Raw genomic sequence first — 8,538 nt, 5'->3', positions numbered from 1 at the left:
GACAGGGGTCCAACGTCCTGCCAGGTCAGGCAAAGTGGCCTCCCTGTTTCCATGGGCCAGTCCCTAGCTATCTATCTGCCAGAACAAGACTACCTTGCTTTTAATTTCTATCATTCTCTCCTGAGATGAAACTCTAACTGTGATGACCCCTCTAATTTCTTTAAGCTGAATAGGGTACTTGGATAAACACCCAAACCAGCAGTTTAGGGGAGGAAGGGATTTATTTCAAGCTTATAGATCCAGGGGGAAGTTCCATCATTGGCGGAATAAGCTGCTTCTATATATCCAAGCAGACAGAAAACAGCCAAACAGCTTGTTAAAACCAAACGCAAAAAATGGGCAGCAAGCAGCAGGGGCCCACTCAGAGCGCTGACTACTCTGTATACCTTTGGGCTGGAAACCACATCCACTCCCAAACACACCTTAAGGCTGCACCTCAGGATCCACCCCCAGGGATACCTCCTACTGCCAGGCACCTGGAGATCCAAGTTACAAGCTTTTTATTTTTTTGTTCTTCTAGATAGGGCCTTGCTCTATCCCAGGCTGACCTGGAATTCACTATGTTGTCTCAAGGTGACCTCAAAGTCATGGCCATCCTGCTACCTCACAATAGCTGGGAAATGGAACCAGCCTAGATGTCCCTCAACTGATGAGTGGATAATGAAGATATGGCACATTTATACAATGGAGTTCTACTCAGCAGTAAAGAAAAATGAAGTTTTGAAATTTGCAGGAAAATGGGTGGATCTGGAAAGGATTATACTAAGTGAGGTAACCCAGGTCCAGAAAGCCAAGTGTCACATGTTCTCCCTCATATGTGGATCCTAGTTTCTGTGTGAGAAGGAAAAAACTCAATAGCAGAGGCCAGTAAGCTAGGAAAGAGATATAAAGGGAAGAGAAAGGAAGGGAGGGGAGTACTTAATAGGATAGTGTTGTATATATGTAAGTAGAAGAATAGATTAATGGGGGTGAAAAGGCCCAAAGTGAGGTTGGGGAAGAGGATGAGTAAAGGAAAGGTGGAGGGAGGGCTAATCAAAATCTAAGAGGATATAAATAAATCATATGGAATCGTACTTTTTTGGACAATGGAACACTCAAGAGCTGTAGATTGTTGCTAGAAAAATTTCAGTACCTGGGATGGGATACCTTCCAGTGAGTTGTTGGCCAGGGAGGTCCCTGATACCCCCAAAACATTATAGGCCATTGCCGAGGCCCTTGGTTTCCCACCATGAATCAATGGTAAGACCCTATTGCTGAAGACGTCACATACTTGGGCTGCAAGGCCACTGAAAAATCCTGCTGGAACTGAGCTGATAACCTCCAAAATGTAGACCAGCTGACAGAAAGCTGGAAGGAGCCATTCTGCACGCAGTTCAATGGCTTGACATGGATCCTGAGGAATTAAATCTGGGTCCTTTGGCTTTTCAGGCAAGCACCTTAACTGCTGAGACATCTCTCCAGCCATACATTTTACTTTTGAAGGTCAGTTGTGGCTCTGTGTGAGTGACTGTTTTAGACTTGGGAGGAGCTCTGTGGCTCTGTCAGCGTTATGTCATCTGCTAAGACGAGTGAAGGCCATGCTGGCATGTGGCTTCCCTTGGAAGCATTCTTCTGTTGTGATGCACTTCTTGATGACTGTACACTACTTTGGAGTCCAAGCTCTGGGTCTCTGTCTTCCCTGACTGAGAAGACAGGGGTTTACCAGAGTTGTAGCATACACTGGGATGTCCCATCACCTTCCTTGGTCTCTTTGACCTGGGAGCAGGCACCAAAATATTGGTTGCCCTTTTAGTTTCAATGTCCCCAGTTGGGTTTGGGGGGCTGGGGAGATGGCTCAGTGGTTAAAAGTGCTTGCTTCCAACTAACTGTACATCAGTCTTGAAAGAAAAATGTGGATATACAGCACGTATGATTAGCAAAGCAAATCTAGTTAAGGAATGGCATGGAAGCTTAAAAATCATTCTTCCTACCATTCAGGTTTAGTTGTCTGATGACAGTGTAAGCCATATCTAGAGCACAGAGAACAGGCATGCTTTAAGTAAGTACAGCTGTAGGTACAAGCACAGTAAGTTAATAGTCCTAGAAACTCTGGAAACTATATATATATATATATATATATATATATATATATATATATATATATATATATGTATGTATGTATGTATATTGGTTTTTTGAGGCAGGGTCTCACTCTAGCCCAGGCTGACCTGGAATTCACTATGGAGTCTCAGGGTGGCCTCGAACTCATAGTGATCATCCTATCTCTGCCTCCTGAGTGCTGGGATTAAAGGTGTGAGCCACCATGCCTGGCTTGAAAACAATATTTTTTTAACCAGTAAATCTAAATCAATTGATTTGATTTGATAATGATCAAGCAAACATCTAGAAATTGTCTTTGTCAGAAAGAAGGCAATTTAGACAGCATAATGTCTTGGCATCAGTGTGTTAAACATCTTTGGTTAATCTGTGTATCTGTGTGGGTACCATCACCCAGGCAAGGCTGGAAGCAGAAATAATTTAGTCTTTGGCTTCAGGAACAGTAGAGCTCAAGATCATTTCTCTCAGATGAAGACCATTGTTTGTGCATGAGGCTGTATCCTGGAGCAGAAGATACTGAGAGGGAGTCATGTACCTTTGTTAGCCTGCTTGGGGAAAGGCTTTCAAGACAGAAATCGTATGTCACACTGTAACCCTGCTCTAGCAGCAGAACTGGAACTCAGAGCCTGCTCATCTCACCCAACCAGCTCTCTCTTTTATGCAGGTGTGTGTGTGGACCTCTCCTCTGAGACTAGTCAGCCAACTCTCCCTGTACCCAGGTATGCCAGCCTCTTCCAGATATAGCCCCCTGACTCAGATAAATAAAGACTTCCTGGGGGGGGGGCAATGCTTGCTAATCTTTTCCTGCTGCTTGGCTGTTCATTTCCCAATGCCTGACTCTCAGGGGTTTCAACACTGGTAAAACCATGCCCTTCCCACACTAGCAGCGGGAAAGGATATTCTGTTTTTACTCTTTTTATAGCCCCCCCCTTATTTTTTTTTATTTTTATTTTTTTGAGGTAGGGTCTCACTCTAGCCTAGGCTGACCTGGAATTCACTATGGAGTCTCAGGGTGGCCTCGAACTCAAGGCAATCCTCCTACTTCTGCCTCCTGAATGCTGGGATTAAAGGCGTGCACCACTACACCCAGCTAGCCTTTTAATTTTTTAAGCCCAAGCCTTATTTATTTATTTTATTTATTTGCAAGCAGACAGAGAGATAGAAAGAAAAGATATAGACATAGAGAATGGGAGCATCAGGGCCTTCAGCAGCTGCAAATGAACTCCAAACTCATGTACCACTTTGTATATCTGGTTTTATGTGGGTACTAGGAAATTGAACCCAGGTCATTAGGCTTTGCAGGCAAACTACTTAACCACTGAGCAATCTCTCCATCCTGCAAGCCTTTTTTTTTTTTTTTTTTTTGGTTTTTCGAGGTAGGTCTCACTCTGGTCCAGGCTGACCTGGAATTAACTGTAGTCTCAGGGTGGCCTTGAACTCACGGCGATCCTCCTACCTCTGCCTCCCGAGTGCTGGGATTAAAGGCGTGCGCTACCACGCCCGGCTCCCTGCAAGCCTTTTTAAAGAACATCTCTTTACACATTTTTTCCCAGGCTCATGTTCAAGTCTCTCCCTTCCTCAGCAGAATTTCCCTCATTCCTGACTTCCTTGAATAAATGTAATAGTTTATAAACTATCCCTCTCAGTCTGTTTATTCCAATTCTTTGTTAAAACAGATACAAACTCAGGGTTTGGAGTTTAGGGACGTTTTATGGACCCCAGAAACCCCATTACAATATGTCTTGGAAGTTAATTTACTTTTAAGCAATAAGAGATATACGACTTGACAATCAACTAAGTGAAATCCTGACTAAGACTTTCAGATTACATATAGCTTAACAACAGCGAACAGGACACCATTCCAGGCCTGCTGCCTGCAAGGAAATAAACCAGCAGAAGCTGCTCTCACTCTTGCTTGGAGAATCTGTTTTATTTTACAGATGACAGAGAAAATGGAGGAGAACCAGGGTCCATTGATAAGAGGAGCTAGTCAACTGCCCACCACAAGAAGTGACACCTTTACCAACTTTGCCACATGTGCCAGGGCCCAGGAAAAATTAATTGCAGAGGAAGAGGCAACATGAACACTGCTCTTACTGCTTGCCTGACAAGCAGCTGCAGGGTGATAGTGACAGACACTGTGATCAATCAAAGCCTATCGAAGCAGAAATCCAGAGGCTACAGAGAACTAGGTTCGACTGCCAGCAGGCCTGTATGGCTCAGGGAACATTGCAGAAGAGAGACTAAAAAGATTTTAAGAGTCACGGAGTAGGTAGGAATACCCAGAGCTGTGGTCCCTAAGCTACTAGGGGCTGACTGAGGCTTCATGACCCCCCAGTGAATACCATAGCCCCACTGAGGAGGGCCCTAGGGAAATGAGAGCAGAGGCAAGGGGATGAAAGAGTATAACCGGTCCTGAGCTTGGGGATTTGAGTGCTGCTACTTTGGTGTGGTAGCCTCCTCACTGCCACTAGGATCATGGTGTTCTACTTCACCAGCAGCGTCTAATTCATCTACTCACACTATTTACATGGGAAAGGATCAATATGAAAATGAAGGTCTAATGAACTATGGCTGGCCTGAAGCGACTTGGTTTCATGTGGACAAACTGTCTTCAGCTCATGTATACCTTAGATTGCATAAAGGAGAGAAGACAGAGGACATTCCAAAGGAGGTGCTGATGGGCTGTGCCTGCCTCATGAAGGCCAATAGCATTCAAGGCTGCGAGGTGAACAAAGTAAATGTGGTATATGTGCTGTGGTCTGACCTGAAGGAAACAGCTGGGCTTTCACAGGCAGAAGGGTGTGAAGACTGTAACAGTGGAGACAAAAGTGAATGAGATCGTGAACCGATTAGAAAAGACCAAATTAGAGAGGTTCCCAGACCCAGAGGCAAAGAAAGTAGGCAGAGATAATAAAGAGAGGAATGGGGGGGGGGAGGGGGAGCCCAAGTTCAGGAAATGAAAAGGAAAGAAAAAGAAGAAATGAACTTAATGAAAGTAGAGAATATGTCTTCAAATCAGGATGGCAATGATTTTGATGAATTCATGTGACAGGAGAAAAGGGCCTTGGCCAGATGAGAGAGTGCAGACAGTTACAGACCTTCCAATTTCATCTGGGCTTTGAATTACGGAAAACGACTAAGGAAAAATCTACCCTCATTCTGCAGAGACATTCATTGTGGAGGTTAAACAAATCATTCTTTTTGCTGTCAGGAAAGGAACAGGTATTGTATATAATATAGTTGAACTTGAAGACAGGGTACAACTTTAGGAAAGCAAAAAACAATTTTGGCAGAACATATCTAGGTACCTCATGAAAACTGACTGCCTTTGCCCTTGGAATGGACTTTAGAATGAACCATCTTTGAATAGTCTGTCCCTAAGGACAAATGTCATAAGTTGTTCTTCCTACTCCTGAAATAAGACAATGTGTTGATGGGTAACACAGGGCAAGGTCTGTCCCTAATTTCTTGACTAGAAAAAAAGGCATATGAGTTTTGAAGATGATAGGTTTTTTGGTTTTTTTTTTTTGTTTTTTGTTTGTTTGTTTGTTTGTTTTGGCTTTTTGAGGTAGGATCTCATTCTGGTCCAGGCTGACCTGGAATTCACTATGTCATCTCAGGGTGGCCTCAAACTCATGGCGATCCTCCTACCTCTGACTTCTGAGTGCTGGGATTAAAGGCGTGTGCCACCACACCCAGCTAATAGTGGTATTTAAAAATCATTGTTGACTTTGATACTCATGTTCCCTCCTCAGTGTCTGTTAGTGTCTGAGCCTCAACTCTCAGCTGGCTCAGCTCTTACAGCCTCTCTTAGAGCAAGGGCCTCAATCATATTTAAAGCAATAGTTGATCTTAATCAACTTGGGGCCATGGGATAGCTATTGCCCGAGTACTCTGTGACCCAGGCCACACCTATGACAATTTCTAGGTTCTGAAGTCATTTCTCAATGTGGAGGGGGACAACAAGGGGTGTTGTCTGCAAAGTGTGAGTGAAAAAAGTTACTTGACTTTTGTCTTGAGGTACAGGGTGAAGCAAAAGCACACATTAAGGATGACTTTAGAAAGAAGCATTTCTCCAGCCAGACAAGTAATTAGTCACCTTCCCTTGAGGTAATATTTACTTTGTACTGTCCCCAGAGTTGTAGGCTCATAGGTGACTTCCTCTGAAGCACGGTGCGAATGTGAACCACCTGCTACCAGATGCACTCTATCATAGTGTGAAGGGGCCCTGCAGGAAGAGACGAAGTATAACCATGAAGGAGGAAGAACAAAACCTGCCCACACACCCTGCACATCTGTTTTTTTGTTTTTTCTTTTTTTGAGCTAGGGTCTCACTATAGCCCAGGTTGACCTGGAATTCATTATTAGTCTCAGGGTGGTCTTGAACTCATGGCAATCCTCCTACATCTTTCTCCTGAGTGCTGGGATTAAAGGCATGTGCCACCATGGCTGGCCTATTTTTAATCTTCAATCTTAAATTTATATCTCTAAAAAACATGACTTAAAATAAAACAGAAAATTTAAATCTTAATCAAAATTGTTTTGAAGGAGGAGAGCACAGATAAGCAGGCAATAATTTTTTATCTTACTGTTACACTGTAAGTTAAAATTGATCTAAAAAATAAGACATTAGTTTAAAGCAAAGCCATCTTTTTTACACACCAATATAGGCCTACCCAGATTCTGAATGTTGATTTTTTGGGGGGATGGTAGCTTCTGTCAACTCCACTGTGAAAAGGAAATTTAACATAAAGATCCCCAAAAAGCACCTATAATGAAATCTTTACATTTGTTACTTGGTACATCATCCTGAAAAAGAAATTCATTGTAATCAATCTAATTAAATGACTGTTGTTATATATTTAGTGGTACTTATACATTTTATTTTTATTACCTATGATCATTAAAAATGGAAGAGAGGGCTGGAGACATGGCTTAGTGGTTAAGGAGCTTGCCTGTGAAGCCTAAGGAACCATGTTCTACTCTCCAGATCCCTTGTTAGCCACATGCACAAAGGTGAGGCAAGAGCAAGATCACACATGGCCACTAGGTGGCGGAAGCCTCTGGGGTTCAATTGCACTGGCTGAGGCTCTGGCACGCCAATTCTCCCGCTCTCTCTCTTACTCTCTCTGTCTAAAATTTTTAAAAATGGGAAAAAAATTTTAAAGCAGCTTTGGAAAGAAATCATCATCAAAATACATTCAATGTTAAGCTCTATATTTTGTCATAAGATTCTAATGATTATTATATCACCCAAACAAGTAGCATTTAGGGTTTCATGAAACATTCAGTAAATCTAAAAATAACATCTTATTGTTTAAAAATATATTTAATTATTTATTTGCCAAGAAGAGGAGGGGAGGGAATGAGTGGTGTGCCAGAGCCTACAGCCACTGCAATCAAACTCCAGATGCATGCACCACTTTGCACATCTGACTTTACATGGATAACAGGGAATTGAAATTAAGTTGTTAGTCATTGCAGGCAAGTACCTTATAATTGCTGAGCCATCTCTCTAGTCCTTTTGTAGATTATAAGAAGTTAGGATACTTACGTTTATAGATACATACTTATAAGGCCTTTTAATATATCATCAAAATATTTACATTCACACATATTTACACTTTATGTTGGCATATCAAAACTACACTAACAGCAAAGAAAAAAATTGAAGTGAAGTTGTCATTTTGTTTCTTTTCTCAGCAAACCTATATTGCTATAAGATTTCTATGCTTTTTAATTATAATATGGCAAGGAGAGGTTCTTTCCAGGTTTTGTCTGGCTGGGGTTCTAAAGGCTTCCTGTATCTGTATTGGCACCTCTTTCCCAATTTGGGGGAAATTTGCTTCTATGATTTTGTTGAAGACGCCTACTACGCCTTTGGAGTGGAATTCTTCTCCTTCTACTATGCCCTGAATTCTTATATTTGATCTTTTCATAGTGTCCCAAATATCTTGAAATTCCCACTCATACTTTTCTATAAGTTTGTCTTTCTCTTTGTTGGACTGTATTAGATCTACCACCTGGTCTTCTAGCTTAGATATTCTGTCCTCTCCTTCATCCATTCTACTGGTGAGATTTTCTACAGAGTTTTTTATTTCATTAACTGTGTTCTTCATTGCTAGTAATTCTGACTGGTTTTTCTTTATTATTTCTAATTCCTTATTTATGTCTTGTATTGCCTTCTTTATTTCATTAAATTGGTGTCCTGCATCTTCTTTGATTTCCTCTTTGATTCCTTTGATTTCCTCTTTGATTTCTTCTTTGATTCCTTTGATTTGTTCTTTAACCTCTTTGAACATATTTACAATCATTCTTTTGAAATCTTTCTCAGGCATTTCCTCTAACTCATTCTCACTGAAGGTCATTGCTGATGCATTAATACTGTTAAGTGGATTTATATTGTCTTGCTTTTTAGTGTTTCTTGTGTTATAATGT

At 41.6% G+C, this 8,538-nt stretch overlaps 1 pseudogene; it reads left to right on the top strand.

Moving 5' to 3' along the window:
• Positions 1 to 4,575: 4,575 nt before the first annotated feature.
• On the top strand, positions 4,576 to 5,149 carry LOC101600775 (annotated as a pseudogene).
• Positions 5,150 to 8,538: the final 3,389 nt, after the last annotated feature.

The sequence above is a fragment of the Jaculus jaculus genome, chromosome 6 (assembly GCF_020740685.1).
Source record: "Jaculus jaculus isolate mJacJac1 chromosome 6, mJacJac1.mat.Y.cur, whole genome shotgun sequence".
Classification (NCBI taxonomy): Eukaryota; Metazoa; Chordata; class Mammalia; order Rodentia; family Dipodidae; genus Jaculus; species Jaculus jaculus.
The sequence above is the reverse complement of the archived record's forward strand: the minus strand, read 5'-3'. Positions and strand labels throughout refer to the sequence as shown.